General features: G+C 39.9%; 1 protein-coding gene across 1 annotated transcript in view; it reads right to left on the reverse strand.

Annotated features, from left to right (window-relative positions):
* ATP10B (ATPase phospholipid transporting 10B (putative)) overlaps window positions 1-16,364 on the reverse strand; it is a 305,387-nt gene that overhangs the window by 234,671 nt on the left and 54,352 nt on the right. The window contains exon 2 of the mRNA XM_059062671.2: window positions 4,940-5,003. The gene's annotated coding sequence lies outside the window, so the exon portion shown is untranslated. The remainder of the gene's footprint in view (window positions 1-4,939; window positions 5,004-16,364) is intronic.

Raw genomic sequence — 16,364 nt, forward strand, 5'->3', positions numbered from 1 at the left:
GTCAAAATCCCAGCTCTGTCCGTTATTAGCTATGTCCTCTGAATAAATGACTGCCTTTCTATGCCTGCTTCCTCACTTGTAAAAATGGGATAATAATAGTACCTATCTTAAGAGGTCATGGTGAATATTAAATGCAATAGACTATGTATGGCAACCTGATTGTAAGGTGGCTCTGAATGATTCCCACCTTCTAGTACTCATGCCCTGTGTAATCCCCTCCCCTTGAGTGGACCTAATGACTTACATTTAATGAATACAATAGGCAAAAGTGATTGGACAACACTTCTATAACTAGGTGCAAAAGACTGTGACTTCCCTCTTGCTGACATCCTCTCTCACTCTTCTTGCATCTTTGCCCTGTGGAGTGGGCAATCTGTCAAGGAACTGTGGGCAGTCTCTGGACAATGGCTGGTGAGGAACTGAGACCCTAGTGCAACAGTCCTCAAAGAATGCAATGCTACCACGTGAGCTGGTCAGTGGATCCTTCCCCATTCAAGCCTTTGAGTAAGACTGCAGCTCAGGCCGATAACTTTATTGTGTCCCTGTGGGAAACCCTGAGACAGAGAACCCAGAAAATCTGCTCAAAGACTCCTGATGCACAGAAACTGTGAGATAATAAACATTATTCTTTTAAGCTATTACATGTTGGGGTAATTTGCTATTTAGCAATAGATAACCAAGATAGCATGTGAGTAGCCTGATAATGTATGACATACAAAGATTTAGTAAATGTTGGTAGGGAACATTATATGGCTGATGTATGGCTTTATCCCACACCCACAGCAGACATCACAAAATATTTTTTCCTGGTGAACCGAGATATAGCCTCAGAATCCTTCTTAACACAGATCTCCAAGAACCTATCAATTGCTCAGATGAAACTTTTGGCCAACTCTGATCTGATGAATACTTCTTACCTCTGTATGCTTCCTCTTATGTAATATTCCTTTAATGGAAACCCAAGTCTTTCTTTCATTGTGAGAGCGATGACTAAAAATTATCAGAACTCTATGAACATACATAAAATATAAAATGTCTGGCATCATATGTTGTCCCAAGAATAGATTTTTCTTGAGGGAAGTGTTGAAGAGAAGCTGATAGTACCTGAAATCTTAAAAGAACAGAGGAGATAAGCTCAGAAGGAGGACCTAGGAGCACCAAAGATCACCTTATCCTATCTCTCATTTTTGCATGATTTGGTCTAATTGTAGCGCTGCCATTTTGAAAAAATGAGAGAATAGAGGGCAAATTGTTTTGAAAAATGATGAAATGCTCTAAGGAGTAAATAATTGTTTTTAAATATAGAAAGTGTCCTTCAAATGATTATGAAAGTTTGTTTTTCTGCCTAACTTGATAATAGTATGAGCTATGGAAATAATGCAATTTTAATAATACTCTACTTCACATGTGCTTCATTTTGTGGGTTAAAACACACATTCATTTTGTGGGAGAAGGTATCAGGGAGAATGACTACAAAAAATTGTCTTTTAGATCTGTTATGTGCACACCAAAGTACATGAGGGCCTTGAGAAAATGCATATTATTACTCAGTAGGCCTGGGGTGGAACCTGGGATTTTGCATTTCCAAGAAGTGAGCAGGTGATGGTAATTCTGTTGGTCTCCAAACTTTACTGTAAACAGCCAAATAGCAATCTCTCTTCCTTCTTGGAGATTGTTGAAGGATTTCTAGACTTGGTTTTCCATTAAAGGAATATTATACATGAGGAAGAATGAGGAGATAAGAAGTATTGACCAGATCAGAGTTGGCCAATAAGTTTCATCTGAGCAACTGATAGCTTCCTGGAGAACTGATTTTGATACTGTAAGCCCAGGAGCCAATGGAGTTGTCAGTTGGTGATGGGTGTAGGGTGTCTCTGTTCAGCTAGCTCTTTTGCTAGGCACACAGACATTAAGTGAGTTAGGGAACAGGAAAACCACCCTTGTTGCTCTGGGAAGGATGACGAAAATTCAAGAAACTTAGATAAAGCCTTGAATGACATGAAACATTTTTGAAAATAGAAAAAGAAAATAAATATCATTTATGGAAAGAGAAAAAATCATCTTTCTTGTGTGTTTTGGAGCAAATCAAACTGGTACAACATTACAGAACCTGTTCATTTTGCAATGGGATAGAATTTCATATAAAGTCGCATCTCTAAGTCCATCACTTCTTTGGATTTCATAAACTCACCGAACCTCATCTTGTTTAGAAAAAGAAAGGTAAAAATAAACCAAATGCTGGTCATAAAAATAGGTTGATCCCTGAGGTCATTTAGTACAAGCTGCCCCTTATACAATACTTCCTGAGGCAGAATTGTCTTTTACCCTAAGATCCTGTAGTACCACCTGGAGCTGTATAGTGTTGCCATTGTTTTGGGATGTAGATTATAATAAACAAGTGATACTGAGAGCTGAGTGAGATGATTAAGAAGAGCATAGATTCTCTAGACACTTCACTCTTTAGGAACTTCCTTCTTTATATCATGAAATATTTTCTACATAATTCGTTCACTCTTTCACCCCAAAATTACATCCACACAGCAATGTAAATATGTTGGGTATTTGGTATGTATTCGTGGACAACAAAAGAAAACCAGACCTGGCTCCTACCCATAGGGAGTTTACAGTCTAGATGAAGTACAGACAGACCATTACTCAAGTAAACACAAAAATAAATATAATCACCTATAATAACAGTAATTCCCTTACTGTTCTGTAGCAGGACAAGATAAAAATGTGGTGTTTAGCAAAGTTCACATTTGGTGCAATTTCCCCCATTTTCTTCTTCCCGTCATTTAACCTCTCCCTTGTGCAGGAGCCCAAAGCACAGGCATATCCAGAGCCCCCCAAGGGCCCATGCTCTGCTGACACATGGTTGTGTCAAGATTCTAGTCTTTTATGACTCTACCCTTACACAGCCGCAGGTCTCTCACTGACCCAGTGATCACCCTTTTAGATTCTTGACCAAAGACATAACCATAAGTGTGGAGAAAAATATCTGTGCACATGAATATTTAGTATAGTTTAAATAGTAAAAATATTAACTAGTAATGACAGATATCTTTTAATAGAGGATTGAGTAAATAACTTACCTTTTATTCCTGAAATGCAATATTAATCAATGGTAAAAAGTGGTGTGTATACACACATACACGATGCAATGGAAAGAAGTTTACAATGTATTGTTGAGCTTAAAAAGCAGCTCATAGAATAGCTTGTATAAAAGTAACTCATTTATGTAACATTGTGTGTATGTGTGTTGTGTGTGTAAATGTAATATGCATCTCCATTACATATAAATACACACACACACACACACATATATATATATAATTTTTATTATAGGTCCAGGGGGACTTTTCTCTATGCATAAACACATTGGTATCCTGTGTCTCAGTCATCACTGGTGCTAAGGGATAAACTTAAATTGAGGTGTATAAGAATAGCTTAATATTCCATCTTGTCCAGGTAGCATATTTGTACTGCAGCTGAGAACGTCAAGGCCCAAGACAGGGACTGGTGTGGACATTTTAGGCAGATCAATAAGAGAGAGAGTTGGGGGCAAGAAAGTCTTTCTGCACCTCTTCAATCAATCACTTCCTATAAATTTTAAAATTTAAGACCACACACAGCTCACAGGTGACTCAAAACCCAATGAAGACATCTGAGGGAATGTTATCGTCCTGTGGCTGCACGGAGCAATTGCCTAGACATGAATGATGGTAGTCAATGCACAGAATAATGAATTTGAGAGCCAATTTAATAGGATGAACTCCTACTGGTAATTTTCAGGCATCAACTCAAATTCTTTAGCTAAAAAAAATTGGGGTTTAGCTTTATTTTTTCTGTTGAGTTCTTTTAGGCAGGTGGAAGGTTTTATTAAGCACACAGTATCTATAGAGTTGTGCACACCTCTGTGAGATCCCAGACAAATTAAAAAGTCAAATTAGCAATGCATGTTTAATACTGCTTTGTAGTTTGTTTTTTTTTAAGTTGGCAGCGATGTTTACTCTTTGAGGGGGAGTTTATAATTATGCAAATTGGAGAAACAGTCTGCATATGGTACAATGATAATGTCTTGGGTTTTATATCCAGAGTCAAAAGTATTTCTAAATATTTCTTCAATTTTATCCGCGACTTGGGGGAAGGTTAGCCAAGGCTGGGGGCCTGCTTTTTCTTCAGTGACGGAGTATATGATGCCTTGGAACTTAGGTACCTGTACAAGTTTTCATCTGAAATGTGCACAGTATCACCTTATAGCCCTTACAATAAACATTCATTCTTCCTTTCTCCTTTTAAACAAGACTTTAATTTTTTTCAGATATTCACTTTCATCTATGTGACCACGTGCTTCAGAGGATGTGGATCCCATCCCTAGCCCCAAGAAGAGATTAATGATTGGTCTAAGCCAGTCATGGTGGTCACATCTTGCTTTGCCAGGGATTTATTTAAGCAAGGGTATGTGACACAGTTCTGGCCAATGAAGGTGAGTGAAAGCCTGCTGGGGACTTCTGGAAAAGCTGATAAAAAAAATAAATGAAAGAAACAGTCCACTGAAGACGTTAGAACCCAGATCATGGTGACATCTTTGAACTACTCAATTAACCAACTATAGACCTATCCTACTTTAGGACATCTTGTTATGATAGCTAATAATCTTTTTCTGATTACTTAAGCCATCTTGAGCCTGTGTTTCCTGTTACTTGTAGCCAAGAATATATCTTAAGTGATCTGCACCTTGAGAGTTCCTATGTTGCTCTGGGGAACATATATATAATAGAGAAAAGTTAAGCCATGTACTTGGCATCTGATTTACTAATGAGGCCAGTGGATATTTGTTTAAATTGGTTGGAGGAAGGAATGGTAGTTTAATAAATCTCATCTTGGTACCAGAAAGGAGTTCATATTCTATAACAAACAAATAGGAAAAACTACTCACTGTTCACACTCCCGCTTTCACTGAAACAAGTGTCACCGGTCCTGATCCTCCTGTCAAAGCAAGCCTGCAAGATGCAGGAGAGAAAATCAATATAAAAAAAAATACAATCTCATTTGGCATCATCCAGTCATCAAGTATTTTGCCCTTTTCCCTCCTACTGGATGGCTCCAGCTTTAAACTTCATGGATCAGGCTGGACATTTTCCCAGGAAGTTGTTTCAGCAGGAGCAGTTTATTCCTACCAGAAAGGAATAGACTGTTATCCTCCAGGGTGCATGTCCTGTTTCCATAAACTCTAGTTAAATGCTTAATTGCTCTGAGAAATGCATATTAGTCCAGCCACCCAGTGCATTCCATCTTCTATACCACATTCACTGGTTCAGGGATGGGCATAGGACCCGATTCAGGCCAATTCATGTCAGTCCTGACACTGGTGTTGAAAATGTAGGGGAAGAGAAGCTCTCTTTCTATTACACTTAGTATGGTGAGGATGCACACCTGAAGCTGCTGGCAGCCAACGTGGGAAATGACAACTGCAGTTTTGAGTAAGAGGTACCAAGCCTTGATGTTATTTGGGCACTAGCATCTAGCTATGATCGAAATGCTTGAACTTTCCAGTTGTGTGAACCAATACATAATCCTTTTTTGCTTAAGCCAGTTGGGTTTTCTGTCTCTTCCAATTGAAAATCCTCAGTAAAACAGAGAAGGAGGGCAGGTATCATAAATCTCACCTTACAAGGTATGAAATGGAGGCTCAGAGAAAGGTTAGGGTGGGAGGTCCAAGACCTCTGCTCAAGGGCTCCTGCCATGCTAGTCTGCTGCCTACTCATTCAGTGATTCATTGCAGCAAGTGGAAGGGATCAACACACCCACTGCTATCTTAACTGACTTCATATATTTCTGGTTTAGAGAAAATGAAGGAGTCTTCCACTGGATTACCAAGGGAGATTATCTACATGACTTTAGCAAAGTAAAGATTGTTACGTGTGTGCATACACACCCACAGCTACACTACAAAAAGCCACAGTAGGTGCCTTAGATTCACACAGAAGATCAACTCCCCACAAGGATCTGCCCAGGCTGCAGGGTGGCTCTGGTGGAAGCCCTCTTTCCCCAAGTGACAGCTGCCCTAAGTCCACGGATCTTCTGGGCTGCCGGTCTCTTCGTCCTGACCCTCTCATCTCCGTGCCCTTGTGTCTGCTGGTCTGTGACTGGACTGATCATAAGCAAACTCTCCACCCAGTTGACTGACTTGCCCAGTGCCTGGTCCACTTACAGTGAGTCACTAAGCAGAGGTCACAAACAGGAGGGCCACAACCCAAATCCTGCTCCTTTGTGTGTTCTAACTCACTTTTTTTTTAAAAAAATTGAGCTACATTTAAAGATAGAAAAATTTTACATAAAAAGTTAGATTTTATGTTTCACTTGAAAAAAATCAAAAGGACTGTCAACACTACATGTATCCTCACACAGTGACATGGACTGAACCTAAGTGTCTGAGTCCTTTAGACATATTTTCTTTCTTCACCGTATTATACATCTGGCTTTTTTCTTTTTTTTTTTTTTTAACTCATTTCTGCCAACTGCCTGGCCGCTATGAACACATGCATTTTCAACCCCTGTCTTGACTTTCCTACATCTATTGGCACTAACCCAACTAAGATGCCACCTTGCCCTCCAGTGGCTGTGTCTGGAAGTAGCCTATTTCTAGCCAGGTTCCCACCCCAGGCTCCAGTCTCTCCAGGAACAAAAGCACAGTGGCAGCAGAGTGTGATTTTATTTTATGTTTCCTTGGATTTTTATGTATCCTTGGATTTGGACCTTCCAAATCCTCTGCCGAAAATAGGAATCATTTATTTAAATCAGAAAAAAAGTTTTATAAATACTCTTGTAAAACGAAGCTGCCCTGTGTCTTGTAGGGGACAGGGATTTAAGGGAGGCTGTGTGGTGTAATCAGCTAGGCACTTGATGAGAAGTCTGAAGATTTTGTCATTCTGTGACCTTTTATGAATGATTTCCTTCTCTCTACCTCAGTTTCTTCATCTATCAATAAAGGAAGTTGAGCTAGATCAGAAGTTTTAAGCTGGTGGCCCACAAGCCATATCAAGCCAATAGATGGTATTTTCTTCTTTTATTAATTATATGCCAACAGCTAAAAAGAAGGATATTTCAAGTAAGAATCCAGATTATGCAGATGACAGACTTCTCAGAACTATCTAGCAATGATCAACAATGGGCCAGAATCCCTGAATTACGATGATGGTTAGATGGTGGCTCTGAGTTCACCCCAATCCTCACCTACTTCCCAGTGGGCATATACACACACACCCTCACCACCTGATCTGTTCGTTTATGTCCCTGTCTGCCCTCATAGGCATTTGCTCTTGCCACCTTTGATTGAGATGACCTCTAGGGACCCATCAGCTCCAATTCTGTGAGTGAAGATTAGTGATCTAAGAGTTAGAGATGACTCCGAGAAAAGAAAAAATGTTCCGAGCAGACACCATGCTGCAGCATTCCAGCAAACCTTAATGGGTCACCTCCTCCCACTTGGCCCAGAGTTGAAACAGCAAGACACTGAAGCCTTTGTGGTCCCACTACATGGTTAATCCTGAAAGGGCAACAGCCGGGTTTTGAAAGTAGCAGAAATATTCTTCCGTTGGGGTTGCTGGCTGATTCTCTAAGTAATTTGCAATTCAAGTGCCTCTTTGTTTTGTATGAAAATTTGCTGCTATTTGGAAAGTGGGGAAGAGCTAAATTGCATCCTGCTGGTTTTACTTTGACTATATCAAAAAAGAAACTGTTAATCTGGTTCCATAATTAACTTTCCTGTTCTAAAATGGCCCTGGGATAGAGTTCAGAGAGGGGCTGTCAACTCCCTGCTTCTCTTCTCAACATGTCTTTCAACAGGACACCCTGAAAGAAGAATGAATCCAGGTGGGCATTGGTCTTAATTTTCACTTTTTCTGATTTTTCTTTCCTTTTATCCCCATCCAACCAACATTTAGTGAGCCCTTACTGTAGGTAAGGCACTGGGCTGACCCGGGTGAGTATGAATATACATAAATTCCTGTGGAGCTGCCAGAGACTATAAGTTAATTTTCCATCCATCCATCCATCCATCCATCTATCCATCCAAGTGTTTTAGGTTTCTATATTATATGCCAGACATTGTGCACAACATGCTAGAGAGACAAGATAACTGATACAAGCAAAGGCATGTAGGCTGGAGATTAAGTTTGACGATCAAGGGGAGACCACTTTGGTCTGAGCAGAGGGTTCAGACTAACATTAAGAACTAATACTCATTGACTACTGAGAACTATATTATGCAGTTTTTAATCTATGACCTCAATGAGCCTCATAAAGTAGTAATTTTTTGGTTACATGCTACAGACAGGAAACAGACTCAGGTAAATTCCCAGGGAACACACTGGTGGGATAAATGGCAGAGGTGGGACCAGGATTCATGTGTGACTTCGGAGCATAAGCTTTTAAGTATAAAACTGCACTGCCCAGTGAGAAAATGACTAAAGAAGGACTTGGATTCCCACCAATTACTCACTCAATCGATCAGTAATGCATTAATTCACTGATTCCTGGAAATACATATTTGTTAGTACTCTGTGCAGAAGAGTACTCTGAAAGCTGGGACTAAAGAAAGCATGACAGACGAGGTCCTTGTCCTCCTGGAGTTTATATTCCAGTGACCTCACACTGAAGTTCTCCAAATTGCACAAACTGCACGTGCCCCAAACTGCACAAGGCAGAAAGCACAAAGATCAAGCCATAATGGTTCTTTAAGGAGAACGCTACCAATCAGGTGACCTTTCCCCAGCTCCACTTAGATAATTTGGATATTACCCCATCTCCACATTTTCTTTGAGGGGCATTTGTTCCCTCTTTTCTCTTCTCTCTATTCTCTTCTCGCCTTAGGTTTGTTACAATCATTTTCCAATCGTATCCTCAAATCTAACCTGAAAGAATCTGTAAAGAACTTGCTCTTTGCAACTGGCTGAACAGACCTAAATCCTTTTCCAGAGTTGCTTGGGCTCTTTCAGCTTCTGGCTTTGAGGAAAGGTAGACACAGACCCAGTTTTACTCCTGGTCCCAACCCCACACCTACCTGAGAAAACTCCCAGCATTCACCAAATTCGGCCTGTAACCTGTCCCTACAAACATACATGTTTGTATCAAGTTAATGTATCATCCCAAATTTTTCTTGAGATCAGGCAGAGACACTACATTATTCCTGAGAATTAGAGGAGGCCGGGCCTCCTGGCGGTGTCAAGGCTGTAATGGACCTCAAGCATCCAGGACAAATTGCCCCTTGGGTCATTACACCAGTAAATGAGGAGGACAGCTGAAACAAGATCTCAAATGGACAGGAGAAGGAAGGTGCTGAGGGAACTTCATGTTCTCTGAATGTGGTAGATAGAATAATACCCTCCTAAAGATGTTCATGCCCTAATCCCTGGAACCTATGAATATATTACATTACATGGCAAAAGGAATTTTGCAGGTAGAATTAAGGTTACAGACCTTAAGATAGAGAGATTATTCTGGATCATCTGGGTGGGCCCAATGTAATCACATGGATCTGTAAAGTGGAAAAGGAAGGCAAAAGGGTTGACCAGAGATATGCAATGACACAAGGAGAGGTAGATGAGATTTGGAATGTAGGGACTTGATCCACTGTTGCTGGTTTGATGATGGATGGTGGCCCATGAGCCAAGGAATATGGGCAGCCTCTAAAAGCTGGGCATAGTCCTTAGCTGAAAGCTAGCAAAGAAATGGGGGTCCTCAGTCCTACAACTGCAAGAATTCGATTCAGCCAACAACCTGAATTAGAAAGGAGATGGATTTTCCCTTACAGTCTCCAGAAAGGAACACAGCTCTGCTGTCACATTGAATTTATCCTAGTGAGATCCATGTTAAACTTCTGACTTATAGAACTGCAAGATAAATAAATAAAATTCTGTTGCTTTCCATCTCTAAGTTTTCAGTAATGTGTTATGGTAGTAACAGGAAACTAATAAGCTGACTTTTGGTTTAACTGCCCATCCGTTGTTAAGTTTAATATAGCACCGGGGTGGGGGGCGGTTGAAAGCTAGTTAGGACTTGGTGTGACTGAATGTAGCATACAACCCCAAATAAAAGTGGCTTAAACACCTAAAGTCTTATTTTTTGCTTTAAAGAAGTCTGGGCGTAGGCAGTCCAGGGCTTCCCACTAAGGTGCTTCTATAGAGTCATCAGAAAAGTGGACAGATTCCAACTTTCTGTTCTGCTATTATCAGTGTTGGTTCTCATTCTTCTGATGCGACCTGCCTACCAGAGCTCTAGCCATCACATCTGAATTCCAGGCAGCAGGCTGGAAGAAGTGTGAAGGAAAGCTATTTCTTTGAGAACACTTTTCAGTAGTTGCATACAATGTTCCACTCATATATCCCAAAACTTTGTCATATGATCACATATAACTCTAAAGAAGTGTGAGGCAGACAATATGCTCAACTAAAAGTTAGAATTGTCATTAAGGAGACAGGAGAGAATGGATTTGGAGTGAGAACCAACAATATCCGTCTTCTTTTTTTTTATTTTTATTTTTTGATTGGTGGATGGTTCTCAAAAGGCTCCAGCTACACAAATGACTCTGGCTGGAATGCCAGCTCTTCCCTCCACACTGACTATAGGACCTTCTTTCCCTCTTCTCAGTCCTGTTTCCTAACTTTAATTTCCAGTCTGCACTAATCTTATCCAATCTTAAAGGTCCATTTCAAATGTTACCTTCTCTACGAATTTTTCCTAAGTTCCACTCAGATGGAAATAATTGTCACACTCCACATAATGTGAGAGTTATTGCTATATGTGAGAGTGTCTCTTGCCTTCCAGAATGCAGGTCATCGCCTTATTCACAGTTGAAAGTCTCAAACACAGCATGAACTCAATATACACACGACACAGCAGAGACTGCTAGCTTGTCCCCCAGGATCCATAGTCCTCTTTTCCTATTAGAAATAGCCACACACACCCCCGGCCCTAAGTGTTGTCTGTGTACATTGCCATCCAACTAGATAGTTCAGTGCTGTGTCTCCCTTGGGGTTATGTGTGACCATGTGACTACGTCAGGACCAATGGTATATGAATTGGAGTGATATTTGCAGATTCTGGGTCATCTCCATAAAGATAAATCTACTCGCCAGGACTCTTCCTCTTACCCTCTTCGTGTTGGCTGGAAAACAGTACAGCAGTTTCCTTGGAACCAGAGATGGAAGTCACATGTGGAGGCTGGCAGAACCAAATGGCCAGCCTGTGACTCACAGTGACCACATGGAGATGCCTACCTGCCCTAGCCTACTCGCCTACTTTTAAGCTGGGAGGGATACACAAACTTGCTCTTCTAAGCTGCTGTATTTGGTTTTCATGACAGCAGTTTATCTGTGCATTAGCTCATTCTCATGAATAGAACTGATCTCTCTCCCTATGGACAGCACTCTGGCTTCCTTTCCACTTGTCTTTTAGCAGGAGGCTGACACTTCGCATAAAATAATGAGACCTAAAGTACTGAACGTACTTATGCCAAGCCTTAAAAGCAGCCAAGTGTACTTGATAGGAAGTGTGAGGCCGGCTCTCTCATTCTGGTTAGCTAGGAGAACTAAGTGAATAGGTTCGAGCCTAGCATTTTATTATTTCTGCTGGAGTCACTCTGGAAAATATCTTTAATCAGAAGTTTGTCCAAACTTCCTAAATAATGTTTTGCACTGACATTCACTGCTGATTCATTCTTCTCAAACCCATCATTTTAGAAAATTGTCTTTTGCTGCCTAAGTATTTCTTGCCATTTGAAACTTTCTTTACAAAGTCCCATTTGTCGCCATACCCCTTTAAGAGCCTATTTAGACAATTCCGCTGAGCCTTCATTTTCTAGCTGACTATTAACAACAAAATGCCTTATATTTGTATGTTGCTTAAAACTTTTTGAAACACTTTCACAATAATAAGAGCATTTAATCATCAGGGAAGCCTGGTAACTTATGTAGCCTAAGTATTAGTATTCCCACTCCCTAGATCAACAGTCCTCAACAATGGTGCGGTATAAAAGTAATATTTAGTTATCCATTGTGAAGTTTGTTATAATGAAAATCATGTGGTTTTTTTTTCAAATAATAAAACGTCATTCTTTTAAAGTCATCATACAAACACAATAGACAGTTTTGAGGAGTTAATATGTCCTAGGAACAGTCTTCAGCATGGGGAACATAGTGGTGAGCAAAACAGACAATAGCCCTGTTCCCAAGAATCTGATGGGTAGTTGATGAGTCAAGATGGTGAACATCTATTGTCTCATGTATACTGCATCATCCCCCTCCTCTGGGCAACTGTTCCCCTGCTGCTCCAACCATGTGATTCTTTTTTTAAAAAATTTTTATTGGGGAACCATGTGATTCTGATGGGGTTGTTGACCATAGAGGAAGGCAAGAGATCCAGGTCTGCATTTCTGATTACTGTGTTCCTTTGGCCACAGTGGTTGGGTCAAGAGAAGTCACATGATCCAAACCTAAGCCAATCGAAGTCTTTTCTGGGATTTACAATTTAGGAAACAGGAAGAGAGAGAGGCTCTTCTTTGATTTGTCATTACTGGGCTGGGATGATGTAATCTTGGAGCCAACTGTGGCAGTATTTTTTGCCACATGGAGGACACCTCTCGCAACAGAGAAGTAGAACCAAGAACAATAGGTGATGGGGAGGTGGAGAGGCAGGCAGTAAGGGGCAGGCAGTCACAACAATTTGGAAGGAGACTGATTCATTGGAACAGATTCTAAAACAATGACTAGTAGGTGCTCATTACTTATTTTTAAAATGGCAAATGGAAAAAGAGAGGTGAACGTTACTTTTGAGCCACTTTGTCTGGACATTCCTATCACCTAGTACAGTGTGTTGAATAGAAAAGATACACAGGACATATTTCTTAAATGAATGAATGAATAAATAAATGAATGGCACTATATTGACTATGACTTTGGCTAAGAGGAAAGGCATTTAAGATTGAAAAATTTCCCACCATCTTATTTTATCATAATGTTCATCCATTTTCTCAAAGTATTCTGAAGCAGAGGACTTAGAAAGAAAAAGAGCATAGGTATCAGGCCGGCCTGGCTTTGATTTCTGGCTTCAGCAGCAACTAGCTGTGTGATGTTGAAAAATAATGACTATCCACTCATAGGGGTTTTTGATGAGGATATAATGAGGTAAGAGTAAAGCTTTAATAAGAGCAGCTGATAGGAGGGATAAATCGGGAGATTGGGATTGACATATACACACTACTATATATAAAATAGATAATAATAAGGACCTACTGTAAATCACAGGGAACTCTATTCAATACTCTGTAATGAGCTATATAGGAAAATAATCTAAAAAAGAGTAGATATATGTATATGTATAACTGATTCACTTTGCTGTACACCTGAAACTAATACAACATTATAAATCAACTGTACTCGAATAAAAAGTTTTTTTTTAAAAGGATAAAAAAATAAATAAAATATAGTAATATTATAAAAAAGAATTTACAAATAGAATACTAGATTTCTAATTAAGTTCACTTAAAAGATACATTTTAAATGCAGTATAGAATTAAACACAAAAATAAAATCATTTACCAAAAAGAAAAGAAGCCACTGACATATAGTCAAAAGCTCTAATGCTATCTATATTCATTAAACCAGTTTTTATTGAGTGAGTGTCTTGATATGCCAGGACTGTCTTAGTCCTGGGGATACAGGAGGATGAGACAGATGAGGACCTTATCCTCAAGGAAATTCTGTTTGAGTGGAGGGAGGTGGTAACAAAATAAAAAACCAATAAATTATTAAGTCATTTGAGGAAGTAGTACAGGTCATTGATAATAAAGTAGGGATAGAGAAGAACAGAGCCTCTTCTAGACTGGGTGATCAGAGAAGACTTCTAAGGGAAGATGACATTTAAGTTGAGATCTGCATCCAAAAAGAAGCCAGCCATATGAAGACAGGGGAAAGAGTGCTCCAGACAGAGGGAACAGCAAGTGCCAAGGCCCTGAGGTCAGAATGAACCTAGTGTATTTAAGAAATTTAAAGAAGGCTGTGGGGTGGGCTATAAAGAATGATGGAGACCATGGTGGGAAGAGAGGTCAGGGAAGGGCCCTTAATTTCCCAGCTGTTTAGACTGACTTGTACTATGGGGCAGGCTCTATGTTGGGAACCAGGGATACAAGCATGAAAAGGCAACAGCTTACTCAAGGAGTTCTCAATCTATCTAATCTCAACAAATACTAAGGGAGATTTCAGCAGATGAACTGAATTTTGTAGAGCCACCTTTTGACTATCTTATACCTGCTGGCATCTGTGTCTTTACCATCATAACTGGGTTGGAAGTAGGGGATAATTCTGTGTCAGGCTTTCTTCATAAAGCAAGCAGGAGGCAGTTAAATAGTAAACATGAATTTGCCCACAGGAGAGAATTCACTGTATTTCATGTAATTACACCTCATCAAGGACAAATCCTATCTTTGTGAACCCATGCAATGTTCTGGAGGAGAGGAAGTGATGGTTACACTCATTGGAATCTCAAGTGGCGAGTTAAACTCTATTCTTGTGAAGGATCGCCCTACAAGTCATGCCCAAGCACTTTCCACACTGTCCACATGTCTGATTTCTCTATGTTAAGTCATTTGTATGTATTGCTATGTTTTATTCATTAGCACTTTGAGGGTCTAGGGGGCTCAGAGCAGCAGAGGGCAATTTATTTATAAACTAGAAAAGGGAGAGTACAAAACTGATCAGAACTCAGGTTTAAATCAGGCAAAGTGAGATATCAATCCATTTCCTGCAAGAGTACCTTGTTCTTCTCTCCCTGGGTGACTTTGTCCTTTCCCATGTCTTTAAATACCATCTATAGGTTTTTGATTCTTAAACTATATCTCCAGGTTAGACCATGCTCTTGAGTTCTAGACTCATGTATTCAATGTCTTTTTTGATATCTTCACTTAGATGTTTCATAGGTCTCCCAACTTAATGTGGCTCAACAATAGCTCTTCAGAATCTGGTTTGGCTTGCCCTACCCAGCATTCTGTTACTTCTTAGTTCTTCATTATCTCTCTAAATGGCACCATCGTACACCCATTGGCTCCTGATTTATTTTTTCTCCTGATTCCCAATATCTAGTACATCAACCAAGTCTTGTAGGGTTCACCTCCAAATGATATCTTAGACCTATCCTTTCATTTCTATAAGCACAGTCACTACCCAAGTTCAAATCTTCCCTATCTGCTGCCTAGAACAGTGCTATAGACTCCAAAAAGGTTCTTGCTTCACTCTTACCATCCCATAATCTGTCCTCCATAGACAGAACTTGAAAACTGCAAATTAGATCCCTCCCCCTGCACACACACACACGCACGCACGCACACACGCACACACACACACTTAAATCACTTCAATTTCATTATACTTTGAATTTTATTCACACCTTTTCCCTGGACTACAAAGTGAAAAATGGCACCTGCCCACCTCTGCAATCTCACACCACTCACCTTCCCCATCCAGCTCTAAGTTCTGGTCGTAAGTGACTTCCAAGAACGTGGCAAGCTCACTGGCCCCTTAGGGCATTGTGTTTGAAATGGAATGCCTTTTCTAGCCTCTTTGCCTAGTGGGCTTCTCCAAATCTCACCTAAATTTCACAGAGACCTTCTCTAATTCCTCTACCTAAAGTAGCATCATCAGCAATAGACTCTCTCACAGTACTCTATTTCATTCACAGCAATTTTCAAATTTCAAAATAACACTCCTTTGTTTTATTATTGTTATTGTCTGTCTCTCCTATATTGTACTGAATTCTATAAATACAAGGAGCACATTCATTTTGTTCATTTTTGTCTACCTAGCCCTAAGCACACTGCCTCAAAAGGGTAAGTCCTCAATATTTGTTAAATGAATAAACAAATGAGTGCATGAATAGATAAATGTTTCTCACTGATGGTAATGAGGGAGGCCCATGTTATACAGAAATCATCTCCCTTTGCATTTCAACATTGACATGGTTGCATTGGCCATTCCATTCCTTTATCTTATTACAAACCATCTTTTCTTATCCTCATAAAAAAAGATTTGAGTCTCAGAATGGATATCTCAATAGCAAAAAATTCTCCCTTAAAGTTTCCCAGTTACCCAGACAAAAAGGTCTTCTAAGTATTATAGAAAAATAAAATACCCCTATTACTCATATCTTTGGGTAAAATCATTGAAGACTGGTGTAGAAAGAAGACTTGACTCTGGTATCTACCATACTATCTTGGGTAAGTCACTTCCCATCTCTGATCCTCAGATTTCCACATTGGGCTCCTTTGTTTGCTAGTGCTAAGATCTTCAGCAAGTCACCTAACCTCTCTCAGC

The sequence above is a fragment of the Kogia breviceps genome, chromosome 4 (genome assembly GCF_026419965.1).
Source record: "Kogia breviceps isolate mKogBre1 chromosome 4, mKogBre1 haplotype 1, whole genome shotgun sequence".
Lineage (NCBI taxonomy): Eukaryota > Metazoa > Chordata > Mammalia > Artiodactyla > Physeteridae > Kogia > Kogia breviceps.